The sequence below is a fragment of the Diadema antillarum genome, unplaced genomic scaffold (assembly GCF_040938485.1).
Source record: "Diadema antillarum isolate AM-2024a unplaced genomic scaffold, OU_Dant_1.0 seq00000366_RagTag, whole genome shotgun sequence".
In the NCBI taxonomy this organism is placed as follows: Eukaryota; Metazoa; Echinodermata; class Echinoidea; order Diadematoida; family Diadematidae; genus Diadema; species Diadema antillarum.
The window spans coordinates 31,589-49,613 of record NW_027271367.1 but is presented as its reverse complement, the minus strand read 5'-3'; the positions used below and the strand labels follow the sequence as shown (position 1 = coordinate 49,613).

Below are 18,025 nucleotides of genomic sequence, written 5' to 3'. Positions count from 1 at the left end.
ATGAAATTCAATGCAATTTTTTGGATTTTTTTTCCATTATATCTGCAATTCCTCTTAACTGGAAAAATGTTGTTAAAAAACCTCAAACTCAAGATAAAAATTATCAAGAAGAACTGATTCTTGAAATTAAGAAAGCTCCTAAAGTATGTAGATTTATTCATAGAAAATGCGTAGATAATTTTCGTGAAGTTCCAAAATCACAAGAAAAATGGAATTCAATTTTGATAGAACCAGTCACTGACTGGAAAAAAATCTACCTCATTCCTTTTAAAAGTTCATTGTCGACAAAATTGCTTTATTTTCAGTTCAAGGTTCTACACAACATCCTCGGGGTGAATAAACTGCTACAACAAACTGGTTTGTCAGATTCTGATTTATGTACCTTTTGTTTAGATACAACCGAGACAATTACACATTTGTTCTGGGAGTGCCCTTATACTCAACGTTTTTTGAGAGAGTTCCAAAGACAAGTTTTGAAAGACGAAGTTATTCTCACATTTAACGATTTTATATTTGGAATCTTAAATGGTCCTTTCACTACATTGAATTCTGTTTTTTTATATGCCAAAAATTACATATTCGCCACAAGATGTAAGAACGGTACATTATCTTTGGCGTTATTTCAAAAAGCTTTGAAACATTATTATGAAATTGAAGAAATTATATATCTAAAACAAGGTAAAATCACTGTGTTTTTAGATAAATGGAGACATGTTCAACTTATTTGAACTGTCTGATGTTGTTTCGTTAATATAGTGTATTTCATGTTTCTAGATTATTCAAGGATGGGGCTGATGCAACACTTTCATTTGGTTCGTAGTCAAATATATGGAGGTATTTTCTCTCGGAAACTGGTAACATTCGATTTTGTTTGTAGAAAATAATTCCATACTTGGAATCCACCTTGCATACATTTAGTTGTTGCAACGTCAGGTGGATATTGACGTGTTTACGGGTTGCCTGGAGCAACCTTTGCTGGGGAGGTATGCATGAAAATAGTTTAAAGGTCTATGTACCCGCGAGTTTCTTTTAACGTTGTTATGATGTAAGTTAATTTATGCATGCTTTCGGGCAGGGTATGTTCGTGGCAACCCGGTGGCTTTCTAGGAGCCTGCCTGGGTGTGGCGTGTGTAATGTAAATGTATACACTGTACATACTTTCGGGCAGGGTGCATCCTTGGCGTTCCAATGGCTTGCCGGAAGTCCGCTGGGGGCCTGTCTGAGCGTGGGGACGGCGGGTGAATGTGGTTTGCTAATTTCTAGATTTTCTGTCCATGGGGCCTATTAGTATTTACGAATTTACTTTTATTAGCTGTACATTGCAATGTGGCTGTGCGCGGCCCTGTCGCTGTGCTCAAGTGTTACACTATTGTGTACGGCGGCGGGGCTGTGTGTAGTCAATTGCAGTGGTCCTGTGGAAGTTATTCAATGTGCACTCGTCGTCGCCATGTCGGGCGGGCCTGGGCGGGCTTTCGGACTGCCAAAAGTTATTTTATCCTATTTTCGCATTCTCGCATGTACGACCCTTTATAGTTTGTTTTTTAGTAAGAAGTTATTTAAATATTTTTTAAAAAAGCATAAAAAACACAGATATGTGTTTAAATTGTTTGTATCAAAGAAATGTTTTTGTGTTGAAGTAATAACTTTGTAATTCATTTATCCTCTGTAAAATTATGTTGCTTCGAGAAATCAATAAATTCTATCATTTGAAAAAAAAAAAAAAAACTATACTTCCCCGTAATGTTCACTCGACAGGTGCAGTTACATGTTGTTAACGGTATTTAATGCCATTTTTTTCCTTCAAAAAACTAAAACAGATTTTGCAGTTATTGAGGGTTGGCCATAGCCATTTTCCTCTGTTTTGTTAGGGTTGGTATAAGTAGGGTCAAACAATGGATGACAAAATTAATCATACACAAGATACAGAACGCTTCACAGACCCCCCCCCCCAAGATAACTCTTGTTACTTTTAAAAAGTAATCATTTGCCTTTGATGTACGCTCACTCATGCATAAAATTATTCCAATGTTAGTAAGTCAATAAGTGTAGAAATAATATTGCCTTTTTTTAGCTCATTTTGTTTGTTTTGTTAAAAACTTACGCCATTCGAGTAAGGGGAATTACTTCTTTCGTGTGTCGGTACAACGGCAATTTTATAATAAAACATTAACGTCACTAAATAATTACCAATTTAATTATATGTACCACACAAATGATGCAAATAAAGCGCACATAAAATCATGAATTAACCACGATTATTCCACGATTAACTGCTAAGACCACGATTTCAATCGTTGCGCCAATCGTGATGGTGGGAACGCAGCATTTGAGTCCCTGCCATACCCAGTCGAAATTGCCATGCCAACTAAACGTTCAAGGCCATGTACAACAAAACCAATTCTTATCACTGTAAATAGTAATATCAGTTAGATCTACAATCCAAGAATATCTCAAGTGTCTCCAGCGCTAGTCTACTTACTTACTTTACTTTTACTTTTACTTTTCCGGAACGATGGTGTAGGACAGAGCCTGTTCATCGATCAGGTAGAGTTATCTCTTGATGCTCTCTTTCCAATCAAGCAATTGTCCAGCGCTAGACAGTCTAGATAGTCTAGACAGTCTAGATATAACCAAGTACGATCTTTGATATAAAAACGTTAGAAATCTACTAACGTTAACGATAGGAGTAGCATTCATGCCCCTGGCCTTAGTGTTTACTGTTACTGCTAGAAGTAGTCCTAGACCTAGCCTAGTCTGATCTAGATCTAGACCTAAGCCCTTATACTAGACCCTATGCTAATATTAGACCATCCATCGAGGGCTAGGATCTCACAGTCATCTTACTTTCAGATTCTTAACCTATCACGCCACAAATCTCTAATCTATGCAACTCTAATTGTTAGCGCTACATCTAGGAAAACTCTAGACGGTCTGACTACTACCTAGACGTCTAGATCTAGAGGCCTATGACTATGCTATCATCTATAGGACTTTAACAGTTAGGAGGGCTAAAGGGTTCTTAGGTCCTATCACACAAAATTTAGGCCCACTTGCATCCTTTTTTTTTGGGGGGGGGGGACATCTTGGCTTTTACGTGCAAACCATGCATGGACATGATTTTCATTTCGTTTATTGTTCAATCTACCAACACTTCGCAACACTTGACAACAGGTTACAACAGGATGCAAACAGACGAGACTTGGTCACCTCCTGTAACACGTTAGGGCCTAATGTTGTGGATGACGGAACCAGTTTATGGTATCGGCATTGTACTGAATCACTTCGACAGAAAATCAGCATGACGATATTCGGGACCTAACGTTAGGCCTACTGAAAAAAAAAAATGGGTCTAACTGCATATTGATCACTAAAAGTAAAACTAGGCCTATTACAACTTCGCAAGCTAGTTAACAATTAGATGGTGACTCTGTAATAAATATCAAATATTGTAACGACTATTAACGTTAGATTGTCTAACGTTAGGTTTAACGTAGATCTGTCCCACTTATGATCATAGCAACATTGTCACTGTGTTACTTTTAGATATAGAAGTCAAATAGGGTCTATAGTATTCCACTTCCAGTCCAGACCATAGCCAATATTCAAGCAATATGTAACGACAACTCACGATGGTTAGCACTGACTCATGACTGCAGAGTTTACCATAGGAATAGCCCGACCAGACGGCTGTGCGAAGCACAGCCGATTTAGCGACTGGGCTGTGTATAGTTAAGTTTACTATAGTTTTATGCAAGAGGACCGTGATTTTCGACGAAAGTTTGTTGATAGTCATACCCTCAAAAAATCCTCTCGCTCAGTTCAACAGCATGCAGACGCTAGCTAGACAGGATATCACGCACGGCCGGTCCCGCCGGTCGGCTATAGGCTCCTGATATGATCGGCTCCGAGCTCCCTGGCCCTCGAGCTGCTAGCAATAGCGCGGGGCGGAGGGACGTGGGACATTTAGCTGCTAGGCCGGCGGTCCATTCCATCCGAGGATTTACTAGTACAGTTCCTGTATGACGTATGTAAGGAAAATAAAAGCGAAATGTCATTGTTACGTACGACTCCCATAACCAAAGACGCTTAACAGAAAAGACAAGAAAGTGCTCGCTAATCCTGTACAAAACAAATGGACAGTGCGCGGTCCTCAAGCGTATTACGCACATCACCCGAGATCGAGACGCGCTGTCTTTGAAGTTGTTGTTGTTGTTGTTACCTCCGCCAAGGGAGGCCTAGGAGGTTACTGTATGTTATCGTTACCGTTGGTCTTCTTCTTCTTCTTCTGATTAAGTCTGCCTCCTTCAATAGACTGAATATTCTTGCAGACTGGTGCTATTTACATTATAATACAATTTATTTACAGATATTTACAAGCACATAGAAAATTTGACGAAAATACTAGCCACTGTGATCAACCGTTAGACGGTTTCGAAATGATCCCACAGATGGCGCTGAAACAATTTCTGACGACAGGGAATTCCAGTTCCTTACAGTTCTTGGGAAGAACGAATGGCGATGCGATTCAGTTCTCGAATATGGTACCTGGTAGGAGTGTGGTTGCGAGGCTCTCGTTAACTGAGTAGCCTGTTTGATGATATAGTCCTGTGCTGAAAGAGGAGTGAGATTATTGTGTATTTTGTACACCATAATTAGCCTGTCATTTTCTCTGCGCTGGTTTGTGTGTTCGATCGTTTGTTTGTTTGTCCGTAGTAGGAGCAAAATTGAAACTTGCGAAAAAGATTGAGAATGACACAAGTAACAAACGATTAATTTTTGGTAGTGATCCGAGAATTTTGGGGGAATTTATGAAGGATTTTTTATATTTTGGCAGGTAGGGTCAATGAACTTGGGAGTTCAAGCTGCGCATATTTGAAGTTTGCATGCGCGCACTTAAGTGCGTGCTCTAGTTTCTGCTGGGGCGAGGCGCGCCGTGCAGTTGAAGGTTTATGACGTAACAAAGGCTTCTATATTGGGAAATCGGGCGATTTTCAGCACACATTTATTACCTCCGCCAAGGGAGGAGGTTATGTTTTCGTTACCGTTGGTTTGTTTGTTTGTTCGTTAGTTACTAGACCTAGGGGGTGTTGCAAGAAAGTCAAGTTGCAATTGATTGCAAATATCTATTGCAACTTTGCAATAGATAGATCGATTGCAAATTGCAATCAATTGCAAATTCCTGTTGCAAGAAGGGAGCTTGCAATTAATTGCAAGATGCAATTGATTGCAAGCTCTCTTGTTGTATTTTGTATTTATATAAGCGACTGGCAAGACAAGCCTAGCCAATTTGTCCATTTTTCAATGCATTTTGCATGCATAAAGATGCTCAATGTGTTGTGTCTCTCTATCCTGTGGTGGAGGGTTGCTGTGCGATCGTTGGGGATTCGAAACAGAGTAAGTTACAAAAAATGTCGATTTTGATCCCATTATTTACTCACTGTGTCTTGTATTTAAAAGAGCTAGTTCCTTAGACTTACTTCTTATAAGAATTTCCTTGGAAAATGGGAAAATGTGTTTCCTATAACTGACAGAGTCGTGGCCGTCGCGAACACTCAGTGGGCACACAGTACATCAATCATAGTCCCACACATGGCTTTTTGTGTTAGCATTTTTTTTCTTGCATTGGCAAACTCCTTTTTTTTTCTGCTGCCAGGGCTCTAGAGGTCTATGTCTATAGAGCTAGGCCAGCAGGCCAAAAAAGTCGATGTCAACTAGACTTTCTGAAAGTAAAGGATTTGAAAAGAAAGTTCATTATCCAAATCCGCTACTTTCAAGCAGGATTAGGAGCTATCGGTAGAGTGCTGGTGAATGCTATGGCGATGAATAGAATTCTAATGTTAGGTGCTAGGCCTACACAGGCTACGCTACGCCTTACACAATGTACGTAGCCTATAATCTATACTCTACGACTCTAGAACCATCTTGGATCTATGATCTAGATTTTAAATAGCCTAGTAGCCCTAGGCCTACTCCCTTGGCCTCATTCCCCTCCTGTATATGTGGGCTAGAATCCCTAGTTATTTTGCAGTGATACTGTCCATGTGACGCGAAAGCTTGCTGAATTTTTGAATTGATGTGACTAGTTATAGATTTGCTTTTGATACTCTATAAATGTTAGATTCTAGATGTGGTCTAAGAATAGAGTCGCTAGACTATATAAAATAGTCTGTAGGCATATTGTAATTTGGGCCAGTTTCTAGACCTAGCTAGGGGTTTAGATCTAGGTAGGGCCTAGAGGTTCTAGTGGTAGAAATTCTACTATTGCAGGTCTTAAAGAAGGGTAGGAGGGGCCTACGTGCTCCACGATTTCACTATTTTACATTTATTTTCAGTCCAATGAATGGTTAGAACTAATTAACCGTATCAACCGTACCAGCGACCCCAACACAGACGTGTCGTTATTGGTGTAGGCCTACAGCACCTCTTTGGGTGGAATAGACCTTGCTTTTTTAGGTTGTTCTGTTCTGGAATTTGGATGGATCAATTGAAATCTTGCAATTTAGTGTTGACTTGCTGGATTAATAAAAAGCTAGAATTTAAAACGAACAAGGGCCAAGTGCATCTGTTTGGGTAACTATACACAGCTAGCCCAGGGCCCCAAAACGACACGTCTGTGTTGGGGTCGCTGGTATGGTTGATACGATTAATTAGTTCTAACCATTCATTGGACTGAAAATAAATGTAAAATAGTGAAATCGTGGAGCACGTAGGCCCCTCCTACCCTTGTTGGGCTACTGTTTGGGGGGGGGGGGGAGAAATTGAACCATATCTATAGCAAGTACCTATGGTACACAAGTAATCAGAGTTGCAATGATAGTACTGTAGTGTAAGTGTATCAAACAGTGCCGGTAAAACTTTAAGTTTTGTAATACAGTGTGTAAATATAGGTCTATAGTCACCAGGGCTGAAAATTCAGACAAGAAGCGTACGCATAAGATGAGCAAACTGACTGTAGGATATCCAAGCAGAAATATTTAAATGTGTCAGTGCTTTTGTTGAAAACAAGTGGTTGAAGGGGTATATGAAAGCTACCTAGGCCTGGAATTCAAGTGATTTACTTGATGGAGTCATAAATATGAGTACAACAATTCTTTATGCTCTTTTTGTTTGTGGAAAGAACAAATAGGCCTAATTGTTAGAATGCATTTAAACAAATGGTATTTATGGACACTTACCAATTTGATACCAGAATTTGCATAGTACTCTACTACTTACAAGGTGTATGCCACCCTATATAGTGTAGTTGTAACCCCGTAGGCCTACCCAAGCCCCAAGTCACAGTGACCTCCGGATTTGGGAGATGAGGAAACATAGTTGAGAGTGCTTGCAATAGGCAGGACACATGAGAGCCTAATGGATATGTGGTTTGCAATGTATATACGGCACTAAAAATATTGTACATGTCTGCATATGAATATGAGTGGGGGTGATGGAGGATTGATGGGCAGTCAGCAGTTAACTGTGCCTAAGTCGATTTAATTTGGACTAAAGAAATAAATTCTGCTTCAAGAAAATTTGGCTTATGAAGATTAAAATTAATAGAATATAAAGAGAAGAGGATGTGAAAAGACCGTAGACTTTGGTGATTATTTGACTTTAATATGCAAGGTGAATGACTGTATAGAGGAATAATTTGTTACAGAAAGGAGGATATAAAAGCAGTTCAAAGAGTGTTACGACGTTATTGTAATATCAAGAAAAAAGTGCCTGCTTCTAAACATCAATGTCCATTTTGTTCCTACACTGTTTGGTTGTAATTTTGCAAATTCTCATTGCTCTTTTGTACTTCTGCACGATGAGACAGTTTTTTCTGTTCTATCAACAGGGAATGGAAGAAAAAGAGGAGAAAACCATGTTTCTTCAAGACCAAGACTCACTCCAGCATGAGAATTCCAGCCAGTGCACACAGACAGTAAGTGAACATTGTACATTGTACAGAGTTGTACGATAATTTCTAGTTAAGAGAGAGAATGAAATGTGTAGAACCTCTCAGCTTGAAATGTGAATAGATTGATTTGTTGGAATCTGTCATTATTGTTTTAGGATAAATTCTGATGTGATGTCTCATTTGAGGATACTTGTAGTTGTACAATGACTTCATCCTACTGAACAAGAAAATGTACAGCATGGCATAGTAATGAGTAAAGAAGACTTCGCGGCAGTTCATACAAGATTATAAGCAAAAATGATGCATTGAAATTTACATAACATAAATTTACCCATAATGAAAGGAATGTTATGTACAGCAATGGCTTATATTATGTTTGATAAAGAGTTTAGACATTCAAATCTCTTCATCAAGCTCCCTGAAAACTGAAAATGCTCTACATATCCTGACAGTAGTATTCAGGCCTTCATGATTCAGGTACATTGTATCATTTTGGCGCATGAAGTGGCATGTAAATACATATTCTTCAGTATACATGTATTACTGATTGAAATTTCCCTCATTTTCAAATTAAAATGTTGGCGCCATCATACCTTTACACATAATGCCTTTTGGATGGCCACAAAATGACTTTGTGAGTGCAATGTTTCCATTTTTATTTCCCATTTCTTATTTCTTCAATATATCTTGTATCATGCATAGGTATAACTTTTGTGAATCAAGGGGAATGGCAGCTGAGGGCAGACAGGCCAAACTTGATGTCAGGAGACGGTATACACTGCAAAGGATGAGCAGCTCGCTGTCAACAATGAGGAAAAGTGCGAACAAAACAAGGCAGTGATTTTTTAAACACATTTCATCAGGCTGAGGTCATCACACTTAGAAAACAAGGGACACACGAAGCAAGCAGTGTTTCAGAGCTGCAACAAGTGCATGGGCAGTAATAATCTCGGCTGCATCACATGCATCCAAGTGTGCTAGCTACAATACATGTCATAGCACATTGTGCTTTTCAAAGATATTGAAGAGTCCTCTGGATATGGATTTCACCCCTGTCACTTATTCTGTGTGAGTCATTTATTCTGCAGTATTAGCACTGATAATGGGACACATCATCATCCTTTTACTGAACCATGTTCAAGAAGTTACGTGTAACATCCAAAACTCTCCACATAGAGATTGGCAGAAAACATATTGCAGAGCCCTGTTTTGTTATTTTCCATGGGAAGAAATGTTCAGTCCATGATGTGTGTGTCGATACAGGGAGGTGACTCGCCTCCCTGGTATATGTACAATGTATGTACACTGTAAAGCACCACAGTTTGAGTTTCTAGAGAGCTGTAGGACAATTATAACTTAAATATATACAAGAGTAATCTGGCCATGTATATCATGTCTATGGACATGTTTTACTATATTTTTTTTCCTTACCCTGGTCCATTATACACTGTAAATACAGCTTCACCTGGTATTCATAATCTCCAAGGTAACAGTTCACTGGTCCTTGTTTTGTTATTCAAACCACAAAATATGGTTTGTTACTCTGAAGGCTTGTAAGTCTCAGCCATATTCCATTTAAGGCTATCAAACTTTTAGAATAAGGAACATTCAAAATAACAAACAGTTTTAATAAAGGACATCATCGAATTCAAAACTGCCAAGGTATATTGTGAGACATTTCATGTTTCTTGGTGGTATAAAAATAGTTCTTTAATAAGTACTGGTTGAAATTATGATGATCTTGATCTTGTTTACAGTTGTGTAGCACCACCTGGGGGCAGATGAACCTGTACTGTGGCAAGATGGCACTGAATTTGATTTCTCAGCCATTGAACCACTTATTTGCATTGCATTCATGGGTCCTGGGATGGTTCCCACTAGAAGGTTAGAAGGTAGTTACGAGATATCTCCAACAAGCTGCATATGTTTCACACAAGCACAAAAGATCAGCTAGATACTGCTGTGAGTCAATTTGTAGATTACATTACTAATCAGTTGTACATTTACATTTTGGTGAATCTTTTTTGGTTAATATTTTGTTTCCCAGTTGACATTGTGATATTGTAGCATAATTGTACACATTTCTAGGGCATTTGCATACATTTTTGGCAAAAATTAACAGTTCTGCATGTCAGAACTATTTTTCGCTGTAACATTTGGTTAACATAAACTTAGTAAAGATATGTTTGTATGAGTAGATCACAGCACAAGTATACAAATGCAGATAAGTTACATGTAGATAAGCTAACTTTATGTGTGGTTGTCTTGATATTCAGTAATGTATTAGTACCTCTATGACCATGCATGCTGAATAGATATGCATGAGTGCATGACAGTGGGGAACACACACACATGAGTATTCAGCCATAGATGTGGGTTAATTTTGAGCTCAGTTGATGGTATGATCTGGGATAGATAGGGTTTATGCAATGGGAAGAGAAACTTGGTGTATTTCAGATGTGATTGCATAATGTTATCATAAAGATGTTCATGTCACGCACTACATGTATGTGTTCAGTCCTGCTGAACTGCAGAGAAGACATAAGGTATAGAATACAGATTTCAATGTGGAGGCTTTGACAAATTTAGTGATAGGCCTACATGTCCTTGGAAGAGAGCATGTGAAGTAATCCTATTTATGAGGATAGCTACAGGTAGTTGACGGAAGGGTTTCCAGCAGACTGTCAACCAGTTTGCAATTAAGCATGTTACAAAGAATGGTCATTTAATGTATCAGTTTAAAGTATAAATGAATGTGATTACAGCTGTATTGATTTAAAAAACCCATAAAAACAAATAGAAAAATCACAAGCAATTAGGGATTAACGAAAACATTACTCTTTGTTCACCGTTTTAATGGAGTCAATCTGACACACAGTGAATAGGGAGATATGTATTGAGTAATGAATTATTGAACTTAGTAATTATTCCAGTAGTTTAATGTTGCATATATTATAATAATATCTAACACTTTGATTTACTCACCCCTTCTCATTTTGTAGGCTTAACTAGTGTTTCATATTACGAGGAGTGTATACTAAGTACATATTTGGCTCTTCTGTACTCAGCAAGGTGTGCATTCTCATTAATTGCCTTTTCATACTTGTAGTGTATGCTTTTCTTTTGCACATTTCTCTGTACTATCATTCATTATATCAATGAACATTTCTTTCAATATGAGAGCAACAAGAAAAGAGGTACAATGTAGGGGTCGTACATATCTGTGAAAGTGCACACTGTCTTGTTCAGAGAGGCAGTATGTCTTGTGTCTCCATCATGTCTTGTCATCAATTGCCCAGCATCATCCGATATGGGGCAAATGGGGGGGGGGGGTGGTTGAGGAGCAAGCTTGATTTGCAATACTGTACACGCCATATATTTAACAAGTATTCATCAAGACTGAGACAAATTGTGCAAGTAGTTCAATTCATGATTGTGGGGTACAAAGTACTGAATGTAGAAATATATGTTTGCAGATGCACCCTAATGTCAGTGTCAGAGTTGATATTTTTGTGTGTCTTCAAATTTATGGATACATGTAGCAGCTGTCTTGGGAAATTCATGAAGACATATGCCTTGCAGAATATTGAGCATATACAGTAGGTTAATTTTAGTGTGGTATGGTGTATATCATGTAATGCATCATATTCATACTTAACGTCATTAAAAATGTCATTCTAGTGCTTACAGCTGCTTTAATAAATACCAGTACTTGAAGTGCACCTTTAACCATATAAAGCCCAAGGGGGGAGGGAGGGCACATTGTGCCACCCTACCAGATTTTTGTTTGCCACTCCTTCGCCCTTAATCCGATTTCAACCAAATTTGGTGACTTTTCCTAAAATCTTATTGTGAACATTTTTATATATAATTTAGCTATATTTGATGTTGCTGGTTGCCATGGCAACCATAAACTGACAACCATGTCAGTCAGATTTTGCATCTTTTTTCTGTTCCCATTTCATTTAACAGCATTACAGTGTATGAAGTGGGTGTTTCTTGGCTGAAATTTGTTGGAGCAAAATTCGAAGTAATTATGGTCTCAGAAAGTTTTTCTTATTATTTCCTTTGTTTTTATGTGACAAAGGCATAAAACAATAGAGATAATTGAAAACAATATTTTCTAAAGATTGCCCTTATATTTTGAGTTATTTTGATTCCTTCACCCAAGTTATGCCTCTAATATCATTAGTTTATCATATCAATTTGCAATCTCAAAATTCCAGTATTATGCAAATATGAAATGTCATAACTATACACGTACCCATCCCAAATATTTCATCTCAGGTCTCATAATGTATCACTATGTTGATATGAATAGCGTCCCCATGTGGTGACCTTGAGAAATTTCAACCATAACAAATGATAAAATTCCACTTGCTTATCATTTGTGGCAAATATGAAAATGGTTGGTCGATAATAAGACATATAATGGGGATAAAGAAATTATACTGAAAAATCATGTTTTTAGCATATTTCCTATGTATTTCTTTATATTTTGGTAAATAGCGCCCTCCATGGGTGACCTTGTGAAAATTCAAATGTACGGTCATGTAGAGTATGAGTTACTCTACCTACGTGCCAAATATGACGATGATACATCAAATAATAAAAAAGTTATATAAGGGGGGGGGGGGCACAATGTGCCCCCCCCCCCCTTGGACCTGCGAGGGGTCAAAATAGCTTGGGCTTAATGGGGTTAAAGTACCATCCCGACATGCGCCAAAATTTCTTCTGAATTTCCAGAAAACTGCAGGTGAATTTAAATCTACATTTTTAAGCTTGAGTTTAGGGTCAAAATGCACTGTTTCCATGACAACAGAATTTCAACTATACTCTTGTTAAATGTGTCTATCACAAATTTGCACTGACCTTGCTATGTGTGTTTGTGTGTGTGTCTGTCTGTGTGTATACATATACAGTATGTGTAGTACCTCGTGAGTATCTGGTGAATTTGACTACTTCTCAATTGCGGAAGTAGTTCACTCAAAAAGATTTGAAGAAAATATGCAGTAACCATGGCAACATGTCACATGCAAACACAAAGAGTGTCTAGCATAACTACACCTTTGGATCGTTACACGCACTACATACTGAATTTGAAATAAATAAACTAGTAGTTCGTTCAGCAATGTTTTGGGTAGTTACCATGGCAACGCTTTCCCCGACAGACACACAAAAACATGTCTTGCATATCTACACCTCAATGACATTATGTACACCAAATTTGAGTTCAGTTGCTTCAAAATAGTGAAAGAAGTTCAAATCGTAAGATTTTCAAGAAAATATGCCGTTACCATGGCAACGCATTGTCGGGTACAAACACAATTAAGTGTGTCTTGCATAATTGCACCTATAGATCATTATACAAACCAAATGTGAAACGAATTGTTTAAATACTATGAAAGTAGTTAACTCCACAGGGTTTTTGGAAAATTGTGGTTACCATGGCAACGCTTTCTCTGACAAACACAAAAAAAACATGTCTTGCATGTCTACACCTCAATGTCATCATGTACACCAAATTTGAGTTCCATTGCCTTAAAACTCGAAATAGTTTCACCCCACATGATTTTCAAAGAAAAAATTGCCGTTACCATGGCAACGCCCTGTCAGGTACAGACACAAAGTGTGTCCTGCATAACTACACTTATAGATCATTATACATACCAAATTTGAAACAAATTGCTTAAATACTGTAAAAGTAGTTCACTCAACAACGTTTTTGGAAATTTGTGGTTACCATGGCAACGCTTTCTCCGACAAACACAAAAAAACATGTCTTGCACATCTACCCCTCAATGTCATTATGTACACCAAATTTGAGTTCAAGTGCCTCACAATTGTGGAAGGAGATCACTCCACAAGATTTTCAAGAAAATATGCCGTTACCATGGCAACGCCTTGTCTGGTACAAACACAAAGTGTTTCTTACAAAACTACACCTAACGATCATTACACACATAAAATTTGAAATAAATTACTCAAATACTGTGGCAGAAGTCTACTCCACAAGGTTTTTGGAAAATTGTGGTTACCATGGCAACGCTTTCTCCGGTAAAGACAAAAAAACGTCTTGCACATTTTCACTTCGATATCATCATGTAACCCAAGTTTCATCAAAATTGCTTTAAAACTGTAGATGGAGTTCGCGAACGCAAGATTTGCAACGGACTGCCCGACCGACCACATGCTGATTCCTATACTAGTATACTGAGTAACCCCTTATACACTTTGTGTATGTTTAAAAAAAAGTATCTTACACAATCATACATTACATAAAAATATCATTTATACGGAATATTTTCTTCTTTTTTTTTCTTACAAGAAATGAACAAATTTGGAGATTTGTCCCCCAGCATCTATAAAAGCAGCCGCAATTATGACATTTGCAATCGATTGCAAAATTTGCAACTACCCCTGAATCTATTGCAAAGTTGCAATTGATTAGCAATTGATTGCAGAGATGCAATTGATTTGCAATCAATTGCATCTTTCTTGCAACAGAATTGATTGCAACTTGCAATTGATTGCAAATTTGCAATGGATTTCAGGATTTGCAATAGATTTTGGGGAGTTGCAATCAATTGCAACTTTCTTGCAACGCCCCCCTAGTTAGTTACTTAGTTTGTCTGTGTGCAAAATAACTCAAAAAGTAGTTAACGGATTGGGATGAAACTTGCAGGAAAGTTTGAGAATGACACAAGTAACAAACGACTAACTTTTGGTAGTGATCCGAAAATTTTGGGGGAATTTATGAAGGATTTTTGATATTTTGGCAGGTAGGGTCAATGAACTTGGTAGTTCAGGCTGCGCGTATTTGAGGTTGACAAGTAATGACAGTAATGACAGTAATGACAGTAATTTTATTCTCATGTCACCCCATTAGGGTATTGGAGAACGCAATTTCAACATAATTATTAACATGACACATATTTACACTTTGATGCAGATTTTTTTAAACACTTTTACACTATTACACATATTTACACTTAATCCAGTTTGAAACTTATTTACACAGTAATATGATCAAACATATTTACACTGAAGTATAAAACATATTTACACATAGAGGAAAAATTATGTATATCGAAAATCAGTTTGTATAACCTTAGATAAGAAATAATGTGAAATTATTTGGCATATCAATACATCTAAAGGTGAACTTTAACAGTAAAACAATGATGCGTAACAGAGCACCAGCAGCAACAGAAAACAAAAAATAACAATAATTGTAAAATTGTGTACATTATATACACGACAAAGTATTACAAAAAACAATTACTTGATGATTAGTCAAACTATTTTGATTAATTACATGACTAAAGAAGATTAAAAACGAAGCATTATGGTATTGCAATATTTAGCCAGATTTAAAAGTGTGCCTAAGTTGGTTGTATTAAATAATTTTTCCATTTTGAAAGTATTTGGCCTTTTTGTGAAGTTACTGTCTAGATACAATTTTTTTCTCCGTGGAAAGAGCCGGACAAACAAACAAATAATGGAATTCATCTCCAATTAGCTGTAATTGACAAAGATTGCATACTCTATTACTTCTCTTAACATTCTCATATCTCCCTGTAACTATAGGAAGACGATGATTTTGGCAGCGGAATCTACAAAAACGTATTCGATATTTTTTACGAAGATCAGTAATAAATTTTTCTAATTGAAGAGACTTTTTAAAGATTCTGTAGTTAATGCATTGAGGATTATTATACATAGCAGAGTACCAGTTTTGAGACAAACAATCTTTCAAACGTTGATCAATTGAACATTTTATCCAAGTACTATTTGTCGTTTCGCATTTAAACCACAAATCTGACATTCCCAACATATCAATGGTAGTTTTTATTTTTTTCAGCCACAAAGACTGATATACATTTTCATTATACAAAACTTTCAAAACTCTATATATCATTTCCGAAAGTTTGTTTTCTACAGAGTGTTCTAAATTATTCCAAAAATTGATCATTCTATTGATGATATATTTGTCAAGACTATATCTACCTAGTTCGCCTAACACCATACAATTTGCCGTTGACTTATGTAATTTCAAAATCTGTTTACAAAACTTGACATGAAATATTTCGAGATTACGTATAACTTCAAACCCCCAGATTTCGCTGCCATAGAGAAGAACTGGAATGACAAGTTGGTCAAATAATTCTAACAGTATATCAATAGGTAGATCCAATGATTGTGATTTTAATAGTGAGGTTCACACCTAGACCCCTTTACCTTAAGGTTTTCAAAACCTCGACGTTTTGTAAACTACGAGGCACTAAACTCCAAGTTAGCGTAGATGTAGACGCGTGTAGTTTTGAAAACCACGACAAAACCTTAAGGCGAAGACACCACGACAACACCACAAGATTTCTTAGGGTGTTGTCGTGGTTTCGTCGTGGTTTTGGGAATAGTTTAAGCGCGCTGTGGCAGCGCGCTTAAACTATGACAGATGTGAACGGAGTTTTGTTAACCACGACACTCAATTTTTTACACAATAGTGCGCAACCCTATGAGAGAACTAGGCGCCCTTTATTTTCTATCGTAGTTAGCTTTACCTCGAGGTTTTGCTAACTGCATGTAGGTGTGAACGGCATCGAAGTTTTGTCTTGGTTAGGGGAAGGAATTTTTGCGCTCGTAGTTAGTTTTGTACGTAATGGGTGGAATTCACTGATATCTCTTTGGAAGAACAAGATCAGTAGGGGAAATGAGCTGCATGCTTGGCGGGGGTCTGCGCTCTCAGAGTGCTTTTCTAGTTTATCAAGTGTCTTTGATTGTTTTTAGATCATGATGTTGCCAAATTTTTACCTCCACGAAATAATCCTTACTACTTTAAAATCTCGTTCTTCAAAATAATCTCCTTAATAAAAAAAGAGCTAAGACTATAATTTTTATATCTTTTGAAGATAATAAAAATACCACTACTTTTGGAAATGAATGATGTTTTTAGGTGTACTGAGTTTGTACTTAGCTCTTTTTTGTATCGTCAGGTAGGGTAGCCATTTTGTTTTGTTTCCATTACTATCACGCGCCTTGAACATATCAATTTCAATTTCAATTTATTTGTTCAATTCCACCAAGAATAACAAATTACAAAATTTGAATATCGGGCGAAAAAAAAAATCGATGATTTGACAATCATGACAGATAGCTGATAAGAGACTTAACATATTTATACATCAGGTGAAAAAAAAAAAATAGGAGACCTGCTGAGAAGCAATGCTTGTAAATTGTAGAAACTCCTATTTACAAACACAAACTGTTTGATAATAGGTTCCTCCTATCTTGCCCATAACCGGCGCCATAACCCCATCGTGCGTCACGTTTATTACCTCCGCCAAGGGAGGAGGTAACCAACCCTTTCGGGTGCTGTTCGTTATTCCGAAGGGTCGTTAATCCGAAACACGCAAATTCCCTATACCTAGAGGTTCAGTAATCCGGAAATGAAAAAGGGTTCGTTAATCCGAAAATTTGTGGCGTTATTCCGAAGGTTCGTTATTCCGAAGATTGGTTAATCCGAAAATGAAATTAGGTACAATGAACCTTCGGAATAACGAATCTTAGGAATAAAGAGCATTCGGAATAACGAACCATCGGAATAACGAGCTGTAACCATGTTTTCGTTACCGTTGGTTTGTTGGTTTCTTTGTTTGTTCGTGTAAAAAATACAGTGTAACTCAAAAAGTTGAGCACGGATTTGGATGAAACTTGCAGGGAAGGTTAAGAATGACACAAGGAACATATGATTAAATTTTGGTAATGATCCGGAAATTTTTGTGGATATTTTGAGGGATTTTCGATATTTTGGCAGGTAGGGTCAATGAACTTCTCAAGTTCAAGCTGCGCATTTTTTTAAGGTTTTCATACGCGCACTGAAGTGCGTGCTCTAGTTCCTGTCTTATCAGTTAAGCGTCTTTTTTTAGCCATGTCTACACCTATCCAAAAACTTGTAGTTATACTAACTACGAGCGTAAAAATGCCTTCCCCTAACCACGACAAAACTTCGATGCCGTTCACACCTACATGCAGTTTGCAAAACCTCGAGGTAAAGCTAACTACGATAGAAAATACAGGGCGCCTAGTTCGCACATAGGGTTGCGCGCTATTGTGGAAAAAAATTGAGCGTCGTGG

The 18,025-nt window shown here is 37.4% G+C and overlaps 1 long non-coding RNA gene across 1 annotated transcript; it reads left to right on the top strand.

Annotated features, from left to right (window-relative positions):
• Positions 1-5,177: 5,177 nt before the first annotated feature.
• Positions 5,178-9,082, top strand: LOC139731211 (uncharacterized). Its single transcript, XR_011710956.1, has 3 exons — positions 5,178-5,394; positions 7,826-7,912; positions 8,591-9,082. It is a non-coding gene; the product is annotated as an uncharacterized lncRNA (long non-coding RNA).
• The last annotated feature ends 8,943 nt before the right edge of the window (positions 9,083-18,025 follow it).